Below are 14,438 nucleotides of genomic sequence, written 5' to 3' on the forward strand. Positions count from 1 at the left end.
CAATGTAAATGATCTTAACTGTATCATGTGAACTTATTAATTTTGACGTCGTAAGTTCAAGTCTCTGGGCGCGTTTGTTGTTAAAGGAAAAAAGAAAAGTTCACCTGATCCTACGTCTGGATAAAAATACTCGTAAATCTCGAGTAACCTAAACATCACGTTTACCGTTTTAGTTGGGTTAGTTATGGGTTTAATTTTACCAGGGTTTGTGTCTTATTGCAATTTGTTAATAGGCTCAATACGGCCCATTTGTAGGTGGCTTCAAACTAAAAAACACAAATTCGTCACTGTTCGCGCATGTGTGAATCTCTCCTAGATTGTTCATACTATTATCTTTGAATCTCTCCTAGATTGTTCAAACTATTATCTTTGAATATGTACTTTTCTGTACATATCTTTGAATCTCGCCTGTTAACGCTCTGTATTTTCCGTTAAATTTTTAAATATCTAATTTCTTAAATACCATTACAGAATTTACAGTATTAAATTAATCTACTTTCTAAATTTAGAAGTGGCTGCAAACATTTAAATACAGTTAAGCCGTTCTTTGAACTGTTTTGATATTTTTTCTTTGTAGTTTTCTAATACAGTTAAGCCGTTCTAAATTTAGAAGTGGCTTGTATGAAAGTTAACACAGGATCTAAAGAGTTTAGCAGGCCAATCTGTCCCTACCCTTGTTTACCTGATTCTAAAATGGTCTGATCTGACCTTCACCTGTTCTAATTTGTTGTCCAACTTGATCATCTACTTGTTTCTGTAGCTCTATAATCTTTGATTTCATGTGTTAGTTGACATATTATAGATATGATAATGTCATCTTATGTGTACTTGAGTTGTCACAAGATGTATTTTTGGTCTAACTTTAACGGTTGGTACCAAATTTTGTCTTTTGTCGAGTTGAAAATTGGTGATGTTTCATAATATTTGCACACACATAAGTATGCCCCTTACTTTGTTATTTGAAATCTAACTTATGGTTCTATTCTAGTAATTGAGTTAGGACTAATGGACTATTGATTACTGCAATATTATTTGTGAGTTCTTATTTGATACAGTTATAAGCCTAGATTAAAATTTCTTTAGCAGAATTTTAATATTCTTAGTAACATTAATGACAATCATTGTTATTGCTGTGTTACTAATTATGCTACCTATTTCATCAACTAGACCATTAAACATAAATTATCCCAATTTATTGTTAGCAATGGGGGTTGTAACACCTTCGTGCCTGAAACGATAATGACTCCGGATTGATCTTTGAATCGTGTGAACACTTTCCTAATCGAATATTTCGACCCTATTAGCCACGGGTTACACGAAGTTTCAATTGGGATAAGACAAAGACAAGATTGTCGTCTTGGCTAAAAGATAACAATCAAACAATTGCAGAGATGTATCTTCTAATTGTTTGAAATTGAAAGTGTGTAAAAGGATCAAAATTCTGGAACCCTTTTTCAAATACACAAAGAGTGTATTTATAATGGGTCAAAAGGTTTGATGAAGAGTCACAACCTTTGATTCATACCCACTAATGACTTGGAAGTTAATATTAATGTATTTAGACTTAAAATAGTCTAAAAACACAGAAAAACTGCAAATAAATGCCCTGGAACAACCCTAAAACGTTTGGGGTTCAAATGTGCCTTTTGGGTTGAAAAGGCACCTTTTCAGCGAATTCAGTGTTAAGCCGCGCCGAGGATCCAGGAGCCGCGCCGCGGGCTAACAAAGCAAAACACTTCCAAATATGCAAAACTCTTGACCTTGAAATCATGCCTTAAGCCGCGCCGCGGGTCCAGGAGCCGCGCCGCAGCTTAAAGCTACTGCACACCAAAATTTTGTTTAAGCTTATTTTCAAGTGTGTTTAGCCTTTTCAAGTCGCGTTTCGCATTCTTTCAAGTCGCGTTTCGCATTCCTTAAGTTCCAAACATTATTTCTAAGTCCAAAATAATACCTCAAACCACCTCACGTTTTACGAACGTGTACTCCACACTCTCCGAATTCGTGTAACGTATCAATGGTTCGAAAAACACTTTCAACTTAGTAATCCAATCAACTAAAATGACGTTGGATCATGCTAAAATCACCAACAATTCCCCCCATTTTGGCATGATCCTTGATTACTAAAATACCAACAATTAGAAACTAATGCATAAGTGTAAATGTCACATGGATTGAATTTACACATAATATATTACACGTGCAAGAATTCGAAAATCAGGGTGCTCTAAACATTTGAACCCATCAATTCATTTGAAAACATGACGATAATATACACATTAGTTCCATACTTTCTACAATTAACCCGACACTATTATAAGCCTTGTGTCCCAATCCTCTCATGAACATATCAAAAGCTAAGTCCCAAGCTTTCTTGAGGCGGCTTAAACTCATGTTCACATAGGTAGTTTCTTTTACTCTTGCTCCCGTGATGCAATTTTTCAAGACAACTATTAAGAAGTATTTAACTTCAACCTTCTTTATCTTACGGGTCCGAACACATACTTTGGGATCATATATTAAATGTGTTCCAATCTTCAGATAGTAGGCTTTCCTCATTATATTCAAGCTCCTAGCGTTGTACTATAAGGGAATTGGGTATCCCACTATGGAAGATCTAAATGGACTTCAATCCCACAACATTAGCCAACTTGTGCGCACTACCGGCTAATGCTTTTATCAAGCGATTTAGTCAAAATTTGTTGTGACCCAACAAAATTCACAAACATCACTTCATTCGTGATGAACTTCGCAAAACACTATTTGTCTAAGGCATAATTGTCTAGACTTTCACTTGTTCAAATACATGCCTTAGTCAAGGACATCCCATCACTAGGGATCACCATAAACTTTCATCTCATTCATTATGACTTCAATCAATTTCCCTTTTACAATCCTTTAAAACAAGGATTTACCAAGTCCTTAATTTACCATAAGAAACTTGTGAGTACTCAAATCAATTGATTTGATTAGTCCTTGCATATGTCCACCTTTCACGAGTACTCAATGTAAACTTATAATTTATACACCCTTGATAATGTATCCCCATTATCCTTGTGTACACATTTATTACCCTTACATTAAGCATGAGATTACAATTATAAACATATCCTAGTCAATCCACTTCTAAAACCAAGAAGTAATGACAAGTTTATAATATCCATAATCTCAACATCAACCTTTTTGATCCAAGATACCCCATCTATACCAAGTGTTAATTCCACCAACTTGTAGATTTAGTATCCTCTTTATCAATAGCAAACTCAATATACTTTCAATATGCCTTAAGGATTTCACATTGTGAATTAAACCATAGTCCATGGTTGGCTTTTACAAGTATGTTAGTACTAAAGCCCTATCACAATAAATTTCATTAGACCATGCTTAATCTAACATCATGCTAAATTGGTCACTAGATGTAATCACATACATCATACCACCAATTTCTATAGCATACCGGTATTTTCAAACAATTAAGCTACATCTCATCCTTGTTCCATATTAAACATATTAGTTTCACTAATTTGTACTATCTTAATAAACATCAAAAGATTTATGGACATATCTCACAAATGAATAAATATTTCATGATTATTTATTGTTACTTCACAACCATACAATGTTGTCTTGTAACTTCTCCAACGGATTATTACCACCCGTTAAATTCGCATAACAATTGTCATCAATTAATCCATTGTCTTACCAACAATCACAATTGTTAATAACAGGGGTTTCCATGTCAATATTCAAAGAATATGTAAACAATTTCTTTTATTGACATCACATCCATGTTTAATATTATTCAAGTAATTCTTTTCTAAAAAGTAGGTTATGCATGGTTTCACTAACCATTAATCATACATAGAAAAGAAACTACTCCGTATATGGGTTGTTTATATTATGATAATTATCAATTGACACTCACATAAAAATCAATGTTCATTTCTCCAATATCGAAAGGGAGAAAACTAGACTCAACAAGTTTGGTTAAGTTTTATTAAAATTCTGATCCAATAACCGTCATCCCCCCTCACTCACGCATGGGGAGAAATGCCAAATTCATTTAAAGGCAATATAGCATGAAAGTTAAAAAAAACCTTTAATCATGAAATGGTGGATCTCAATTTGCATTTACATTACATAAAACTGCAAATTCTAACCATACCACTGACCACACATACTAATAACCGTACATGTGGCTTTTCACCAACTTGACTTTAATTTCTCATTGACTTTGTTAAATTAATGCAGTGTCATATCATGAAACCATAAAACTCACGGTCATCACATATATAATCATCATCACCATCGCAATACTAATGCAGTGAAATGATTCATCATAATAATAAAAAAAACCTATTAAACACATGTAGGATCCACCGACTTTCCAACGAAAATTGATGCCCACCAAACACGTATGTATCCATTAATTAAATGATGAAAACTTTTATAAGCAAATCTTTCTAATATCGAATTATCACAATTGAATCATTTACTCAAAATATCAATTAATGGATATGCATCAGTGGATCCTTAAACATGCACAATTGACACATTCCTACTATAAATCAGTAACATCACCATCAGCCCGTAGTATGATATTGTCCGCTTTGGACACAAGCCGATCACCGACGGGCTACCCGCTCACGAGTACAACCCCGGATCGCACTTCTACCTCACGGATTTGCTTCTCGGGTAAACACCCTCAAAACGCGTCATACCAGAAGAGGTATCCACACCCTTATAAGGAGTGCTTTGTTTTCCTCTCCCACCGATGTGGAACGAGTCTGTTACAACTCTCCCCCCCCTTCGGGACACTGCGTCCCCGCAGTGCACATCGATGCGGGCCCCAGCTCTGATACCATAAGTAACATCACCATCAGCCCGTAGTATGATATTGTCCGCTTTGGACACAAGCCGATCACCGACGGGCTACCCGCGCACGAGTACAACCCCGGATCGCACTTCTACCTCACGGATTTGCTTCTCGGGTAAACACCCTCAAAACGCGTCATACCAGAAGAGGTATCCACACCCTTATAAGGAGTGCTTTGTTTTCCTCTCCCACCGATGTGGAACGAGTCTGTTACAAAATCATTATAGAAAATGAATAGAGAATGTGTACTTCTAATTATGATTGAAACCAATATGAGATCCTTCACTTGAATCTTCAATCCATCAACATGATGATCAAATCCCTTATGCACATCCAAAATGAATCCCATAAGACCATAAAAATTCTGCCTTCAACACAATTCAATTCCTTCACATTTCACACCAAAATGGAAGTCATTTCTATCACCATTTCTCCGGGCATAGTAATCACAAATATTCGATTAGAATGTTAGCAATGGGGGTTGTAACACCTTCGTGCCTGAAACTGTAATGACTCCAGATTGATCTTTGAATCGTGTGAACACTTTCCTAATCGAATATTTCGACCCTATTAGCCACGGGTTACACGAAGTTTCGATTGGGATAAGACAAAGACAAGATTGTCGTCTTGGCTAAAAGATAACAATCAAACAATTGCAGAGATGTATCTTCTAATTGTTTGAAATTGAAAGTGTGTAAAAGGATCAAAATTCTGGAACCCTTTTCCAAATACACAAAGAGTGTATTTATAATGGGTCAAAAGGTTTGATGAAGAGTCACAACCTTTGATTCATACCCACTAATGACTTGGAAGTTAATATTAATGTATTTAGACTTAAAATAGTCTAAAAACACAGAAAAACCGCAAATAAATGCCCTGGAACAACCCCAAAACGTTTGGGGTTCAAATGTGCCTTTTGGGTTGAAAAGGCACATTTTCAGCGAATTCAGTGTTAAGCCACGCCGCGGGTTCAGGAGCCGCGCCTCGGGCTAACAAAGCAAAACACTTCCAAATATGCCAAAATTCTCGACCTTGAAATCATGCCTTAAGCCGCGCCGCGGGTCCAGGAGCCGCGCCGCGGCTTAAAGCTACTGCACACCAAAATTTTGTTTAAGCTTATTTTCAAGTGTGTTTAGCCTTTCAAGTCGCGTTTTGCATTTTTTCAAGTCGCGTTTCGCATTCCTTAAGTTCCAATTCGCATTCCTTAAGTTCCAAACATTATTTCCAATAATACTTCAAACCACCTCACGTTTTACGAACGTGTACTCCACACTCTTCGAATTCGTGTAACGTATCAATGGTTCGAAAAACACTTTCAACTTAGTAATTCAATCAACTAAAATGACGTTGGATCATGCTAAAATCACCAACATTTATGAATATATGATTGTTAATTATTATCTTAATCAGGTATGGTGATTCCACCACCAGTCAAGGCTTAAAGAATCACAAAGTATCTACAACCATATCTCTTAAAGATGCACTTCTCAAACAATTATGTAAGTGCTCTGGTGATTCATACACCGACTGCAACCGTTGTGTCTGCTGTAAGCTCACAGGAGAAGGATCTTCGAGAAGCCTGGAAACAAGCACAACAAAGCACCAGAAATGTTGCAGCCACTTCCAAAATCGGGAAACTTTTAGGTGAACGGTTGCTACTTAAAAACATCCCGGCCGTATCGGTTGTCCTCGAAATAGATCAAAGGTATCATGGTAAAGTAAGAGCAGTAATAGATTTTAATGACCCGTTCATATCGATTATAAATGATTCACAATAGTTGATTACATCGCGAGGTATTTGACCTCTAAATGATACATTTTACAAACATTGCATTCATTTTTAAAAGACAAACTTTCATCATATCGAAAGTTGACGGCATGCATACCATTTCAGAATATATCCAACTATAAATGACTTAATAATATTCTTGATGAACTCAATGGCTCGAATGCAACGTCTTTTGAAATATGCCATGAATGACTCCAAGTAATATCTCTAAAATGAGCAAATGCACAACGAAAGATTTCTTTCATACCTGAGAATAAACATGCTTTCAAGTGTCAACCAAAAGGTTGGTGAGTTCATAGGTTTATCATAAGCAATAAAATTCATCATTTTGATAGACCACAAGATTTAAATATAGTACACCTATCTCGTATACAAAACCATTTTTCATAATGCTTGGCAGAGTAGGTTCGTATCCTTTTCTCCCCCGTAGGTTGCCTCGCGATTTTTAATAACCGTACACATCTCGTGTACAAAATATAATACACATAACCTGTGTATAAAAATTATTCTCTCGATACATAACATTCAATTTGATTTCATTGCTCAACATGGTAACCGACCTTAACATATAATGCGCATCAATAATATCCCCAAAACAGAACATCTCGTCTGTATAAATATATAAACTTCGAAGTACTAAACACCACGCCCACTAGCTCTTCCGTCTAGTGAACATTCTGGGTGGGGGTGTTAAACCTGGTAGCTACCTTTAGGATTCACGTAAATTAGGGGCCATACCCGTTTCCTAATTCTTAGGTTATCAAGCTATAATAATCAGGAGAAAATATTCACATCAATTAGTGGCAATTATAACGTCCAATTAATTCCAATATCATATTCAACAGAACCTCTCGTCTGTATAATAATTCATTCGAGGAATGTTTTGCTTGTGTCTATCTCGTCAAATATTTATAAAAGTATCTCATGTATTCTTAGTCCAAAAATATAGATTTTCAAAAGCATTTAATAGAACAGTTATAAAAACAGCGCATGTATTCTCAGTCCCAAAAATGTAAAGAGTAAAAGGGAATCAAATGAACTCACTATACGATATTTTGTAGTAAAAATATGCATACGACGGAACTGAACAATGCAGGGTTGGCCTTGGATTCACGAACCTATATCATTTATATATATTAACACACATAATTGTAATCATACAAATTATATATATATATATATATATATATATATATATATATATATATATATATATATATATATATATATATATATATATATATATATATATATATATATATATATATGAATTTACTAGTTATATCATTTTTATATTAATAACCTATATGTTTCATATATTCGTTTTATATATTTAAAATAAATAAAAATATTACTTTTGTTATGTTATATGTATTAAATATATTTTTTTGTATATATATATATATATATATATATATATATATATATATATATATCGTTTGTTTGTTAAAATTATAATAATATTAAAATAATATTAGTAATGATAAAAATAATAATAATGATAATAGAGTTAGAAATGATACTTGTAATATTAATGATAAAAATAATAACTTAAATAAAAATGATACTTTTAATAAAAATGTTAATTTTAATAATAATAAATACTAATAATAATAACTATAAAATTAATGATTTTTCTAATAATAATAATGATACTAATATTTATATTTTTAACATTTGTAATAACATAATAATAATAATAATAATAATAATAATTATAATAATAATTACTGATAACAATAATAATAATAATAATAATAATAATAATAATAATAATAATAATAATAATAATAATAATAATAATAATAATAATAATAATAATAATAATAATAATAATAATAATAATAATAATAATAATGAGTAATAAGTAAACTACCTCAAAGAAGTAGTCCTAAAAAAATGCCCAAGTCCGGGTTTGAACCCGCGACCTCCCGCTAGCCCGATAACATTCTTAACCATTTGCTCTGTCTAATTTTTCTGAATTATATCTTAACTAAATCTATGTAACTCGTATTTCTGTTCCTTGTTCTTCTTCACCTTCATAAAACAAAACCCGGAACTATTCATCATCATCAACATCTTCACAAACTCGTCATCTCAGTTTCATTTCATCATCATCCAACCAACCGTAACCATCATCTTTATCATCGTCTTTATCACATCTTCATCTTAAATTCGTGATCAAGCATCGTAATCTTTATCAAGTAATCACGTCATCATCATCCATATCATCATCGTTTTCATTTGCCACGGTCATAATCATAATCATCGTTAATCTAGATAACACGTAGCCATCACCATCATCATTATCTATCATTATAAATTTTTGAATCATTCTAATCTCTCGCTATTCTTCGTCACTTTTATCATGTCCTAATTCACTAGAATATATATATATATATATATATATATATATATATATATATATATATATATATATATATATATATATATATATATATATATATATATATATATATATATATATTACTAACGTCCCTGGTCGGCCACCATGATGTAGTTCGACTTGCCTAAAAAAACTCTTTAATAATATCAAATACACTCAAGGTGGCAACTTTTAAAAGTTCACATATACCACCTACTTCATGTATTTAAAATGCACGCCAAAAAAAAAATTCGAAGCTTGATGAATGATTTAGTGATGGGTTTTGATTCGAGGTTTGATCGAAGGAAGAGAAAGAAAAAAAAATGCACGATAGTTAACATCATTTAAAAAAATGGTGGTGATTGTGTTGGTGTGAAACAACCCAACCCGTATTCCATACGATAATTTTTTTTTTATAATACACATTTACGCGCCAATTAAATATGCAAACCATTCCACAATTTCCATTTAAACGTACGCCAATTTAAATGTTTACAAAAAGGCACGAAGGCCATTAATTAAGTTTAATACAAGCTCGACCCACTACAATGATAGTTTATAATCCAAACGACACTCGAGCATGGTTTGGGGCTAAACTACCCAAAACGTTAGGCCAACTTCAAAAGCTATGCCAAAAGCACCCCCTGTCAACATAAACGGGAGACAACTAATCCAACCTTATGCCCTTACCCTTGTCCAAGCCAGAACCTATAAAATGATAAACAACGAGAGGGTAAGCAATGCTTAGTAAGTGCAACAATTATACACGCATATATATAACCTATCCATTTGTAATCACAACACCAAATACCTCATACGAACTTGTAACTCAAATAGCATGTCAACATACCCGTAACACTAACAAGTCGTACATTATCACACCACTTCATTAGCATATACTCAACTCAGTATATATATAATATGCTAAACAAAACAACAATCTCAATATGGTTAACCAATATCGCTATGGTGCTACCGGCTCGTGGTTCACACCATACGCTTTTGAGTCATACTCGTTTATAGTGCTACCGGCTCGTGGTTCACACTCGATGCTACCGGCACGTGGTTCACATCTTAGTTTATAGTGCTACCGGCTCATGGTTCACACTCGATGCTACCAGCTCGTGGTTCACATCCTAACCCACACATGTTATGGCACTACCGGCTCGGTGGTTCATACCATAACATTCACAAATAAATATGCTATATACACATACGTATAATTACTCCACTCACCTTGTCATAAGGATGATGATTTAGCACTTCCGAGCTTCAACGCAATGTACCTAAATCATTAAGTGCACATTCAATTTCACAACTAGTGGGATTAACCACAATACTCCCACTTGAGCATTTAATGACTCAATTTGCATTAAATGACTCAACTACATACAACCGCCCATAAATGCCCAAGACTCGACTTTAATCACTAAGGCTAGTGAATTAAAGTCTACTAACTTCAATTAACACAAAACTTAGGGTAATCCATACCCATTTCATCTAATTAGGTCAACTAGTACATTTTGACCCATTTTATATTACTTAGACTCACAATCAAGTCAAACTTACTCATTAACACTTCTTTCATTAATCTTAAAGTGCATTAGTGACTAACAACACCATTTGACACTTACAACCTCAAATCATAATGCCAAAACCCTAGATTGTGGCTATTAGGGTTTCATTACAACAACACAACCCAAATTCACCCATTTTACCCTCAAATGGGTCATACAAATCTCTAGTAACCAAAACCCTAGCCATTAACCAATTAAAACTTAAAACATAAAGTTAGAACTTACCAAGACTATCCTCTTGTAGCTAACAACAAGGAGAACAACCTTAATTCTTGCTCCTAGGTTTGATTCACAAATCTTCACCTTCAAATCTCAAGATTAAACTAAGTGGGTTTTGTGTTTTGGGAGAGAAAATGGAAAGAAAAGATAAAAGGAAAATGAATTAAATGGATATGTGGTGGAAATTTAATGCTCCCATCAGATCCACATGTCAATTTACCATTTTGCCCCTTAAAATCCCTTAAAAATGAGCTAAGTCCGGAATCTGTCCAGCAGAAATGTCGCGGCGCGACCCAATTCTCGCGGCGCGGCGTATAAAAGGAAAACAGACCCTTCTAAACTCAACTTCTGATCCAGATTTCCTTTGTTTGTCGCGTCGCGACCCAGATCGCCGCGGCGCGGCATTAGCCTAAGCCTGATGAAATGTCTCGTTCTTATTGATTAAAAACGTTCCATATTAATTGATTTCGTTGCGAGGTTTTGACCTCTATATGAGACGTTTTTCAAAGACTGCATTCATTTTAAAACAAACCATAACCTTTATTTCATCAATAAAGGTTTAAAAAGCTTTACGTAGATTATCAAATAATGATAATCTAAAATATCCTGTTTACACACGACCATTACATAATGGTTTACAATATAAATATGTTACAACAAAATAAGTTTCTTGAATGCAGTTTTTACACAATATCATACAAGCATGGACTCCAAATCTCGTCCTTATTTAAGTATGCGACAACGGAAGCTCTTAATAATCACCTGAGAATAAACATGCTTAAAACGTCAACAAAAATGTTGGTGAGTTATAGGTTTAACCTATATATATCAAATCATAATAATAGACCACAAGATTTCATATTTCAATACACATCCCATACATAGAGATAAAAATCATTCATATGGTGAACACCTGGTAACCGACATTAACAAGATGCATATATAAGAATATCTCCATCATTCTGGGACACCCTTCGGATATGATATAAATTTCAAAGTACTAAAGCATCCGGTACTTTGGATGGGGTTTGTTAGGCCCAATAGATCTATCTTTAGGATTCGCGTCAATTAGGGTGTCTGTTCCCTAATTCTTAGATTACCAGACTTAATAAAAAGGGGCATATTCGATTTCGATAATTCAACCATAGAATGTAGTTTCACGTACTTGTGTTTATTTTGTAAATCATTTATAAAACCTGCATGTATTCTCATCCCAAAAAATATTAGATTTTAAAAGTGGGACTATAACTCACTTTCACAGATTTTTACTTCGTCGGGAAGTAAGACTTGGCCACTGGTTGATTCACGAACCTATAACAATATATACATATATATCAAAGTATGTTCAAAATATATTTACAACACTTTTAATATATTTTGATGTTTTAAGTTTATTAAGTCAGTTGTCCTCGTTAGTAACCTACAACTAGTTGTCCACAGTTAGATGTACAGAAATAAATCGATAAATATTATCTTGAATCAATCCACGACCCAGTGTATACGTATCTCAGTATTGATCACAACTCAAACTATATATATTTTGGAATCAACCTCAACCCTGTATAGCTAACTCCAATATTCACATATAGAGTGTCTATGGTTGTTCCGAAATATATATAGATGTGTCGACATGATAGGTCGAAACATTGTATACGTGTCTATGGTATCTCAAGATTACATAATATACAATACAAGTTGATTAAGTTATGGTTGGAATAGATTTGTTACCAATTTTCACGTAGCTAAAATGAGAAAAATTATCCAATCTTGTTTTACCCATAACTTCTTCATTTTAAATCCGTTTTGAGTGAATCAAATTGCTATGGTTTCATATTGAACTCTATTTTATGAATCTAAACAGAAACTGTATAGGTTTATAGTCGGAAAAATAAGTTACAAGTCATTTTTGTAAAGGTAGTCATTTCAGTCGAAAGAACGACGTCTAGATGACCATTTTAGAAAACATACTTCCACTTTGAGTTTAACCATAATTTTTGGATATAGTTTCATGTTCATAATAAAAATCATTTTCTCAGAATAACAACTTTTAAATCAAAGTTTATCATAGTTTTTAATTAACTAACCCAAAACAGCCCGCGGTGTTACTACGACGGCGTAAATCCGGTTTTACGGTGTTTTTCGTGTTTCCAGGTTTTAAATCATTAAGTTAGCATATCATATAGATATAGAACATGTGTTTAGTTGATTTTAAAAGTCAAGTTAGAAGGATTAACTTTTGTTTGCGAACAAGTTTAGAATTAACTAAACTATGTTCTAGTGATTACAAGTTTAAGCCTTCGAATAAGATAGCTTTATATGTATGAATCGAATGATGTTATGAACATCATTACTACCTTAAGTTCCTTGGATAAACCTACTGGAAAAGAGAAAAATGGATCTAGCTTCAACGGATCCTTGGATGGCTCGAAGTTCTTGAAGCAGAATCATGACACGAAAACAAGTTCAAGTAAGATCATCACTTGAAATAAGATTGTTATAGTTATAGAAATTGAACCAAAGTTTGAATATGATTATTACCTTGTATTAGAATGATAACCTACTGTAAGAAACAAAGATTTCTTGAGGTTAGATGATCACCTTACAAGATTGGAAGTGAGCTAGCAAACTTGAAAGTATTCTTGATTTTATGTAACTAGAACTTGTAGAATATATGAAGAACACTTAGAACTTGAAGATAGAACTTGAGAGAGATCAATTAGATGAAAAAAATTGAAGAATTAAAGTGTTTGTAGGTGTTTTTGGTCGTTGGTGTATGGATTAGATATAAAGGATATGTAATTTTGTTTTCATGTAAATAAGTCATGAATGATTACTCATATTTTTGTAATTTTATGAGATATTTCATGCTAGTTGCCAAATGATGGTTCCCACATGTGTTAGGTGACTCACATGGGCTGCTAAGAGTTGATAATTGGAGTGTATATACCAATAGTACATACATCTAAAAGCTGTGTATTGTACGAGTACGAATACGGGTGCATACGAGTAGAATTGTTGATGAAACTGAACGAGGATGTAATTGTAAGCATTTTTGTTAAGTAGAAGTATTTTGATAAGTGTATTGAATTCTTTCAAAAGTGTATAAATACATATTAAAACACTACATGTATATACATTTTAACTGAGTCGTTAAGTCATCGTTAGTCGTTACATGTAAGTGTTGTTTTGAAACCTTTAGGTTAACGATCTTGTTAAATGTTGTTAACCCAATGTTTATAATATCAAATGAGATTTTAAATTATTATATTATCATGATATTATCATGTATGAATATCTCTTAATATGATATATATACATTAAATGTCTTTACAACGATAATCGTTACATATATGTCTCGTTTAAAAATCATTAAGTTAGTAGTCTTGTTTTTACATATGTAGTTCATTGTTAATATACTTAATGATATGTTTACTTATCATAGTATCATGTTAACTATATATATATATCCATATATATGTCATCATATAGTTTTTACAAGTTTTAACGTTCGTGAATCACCGGTCAACTTGGGTGGTCAATTATCTATATGAAACATATTTCAATTAATCAAGTCTTAACAAGTTTGATTGCTTA

This window comes from Rutidosis leptorrhynchoides, chromosome 6, assembly GCF_046630445.1.
Source record: "Rutidosis leptorrhynchoides isolate AG116_Rl617_1_P2 chromosome 6, CSIRO_AGI_Rlap_v1, whole genome shotgun sequence".
Classification (NCBI taxonomy): Eukaryota; Viridiplantae; Streptophyta; class Magnoliopsida; order Asterales; family Asteraceae; genus Rutidosis; species Rutidosis leptorrhynchoides.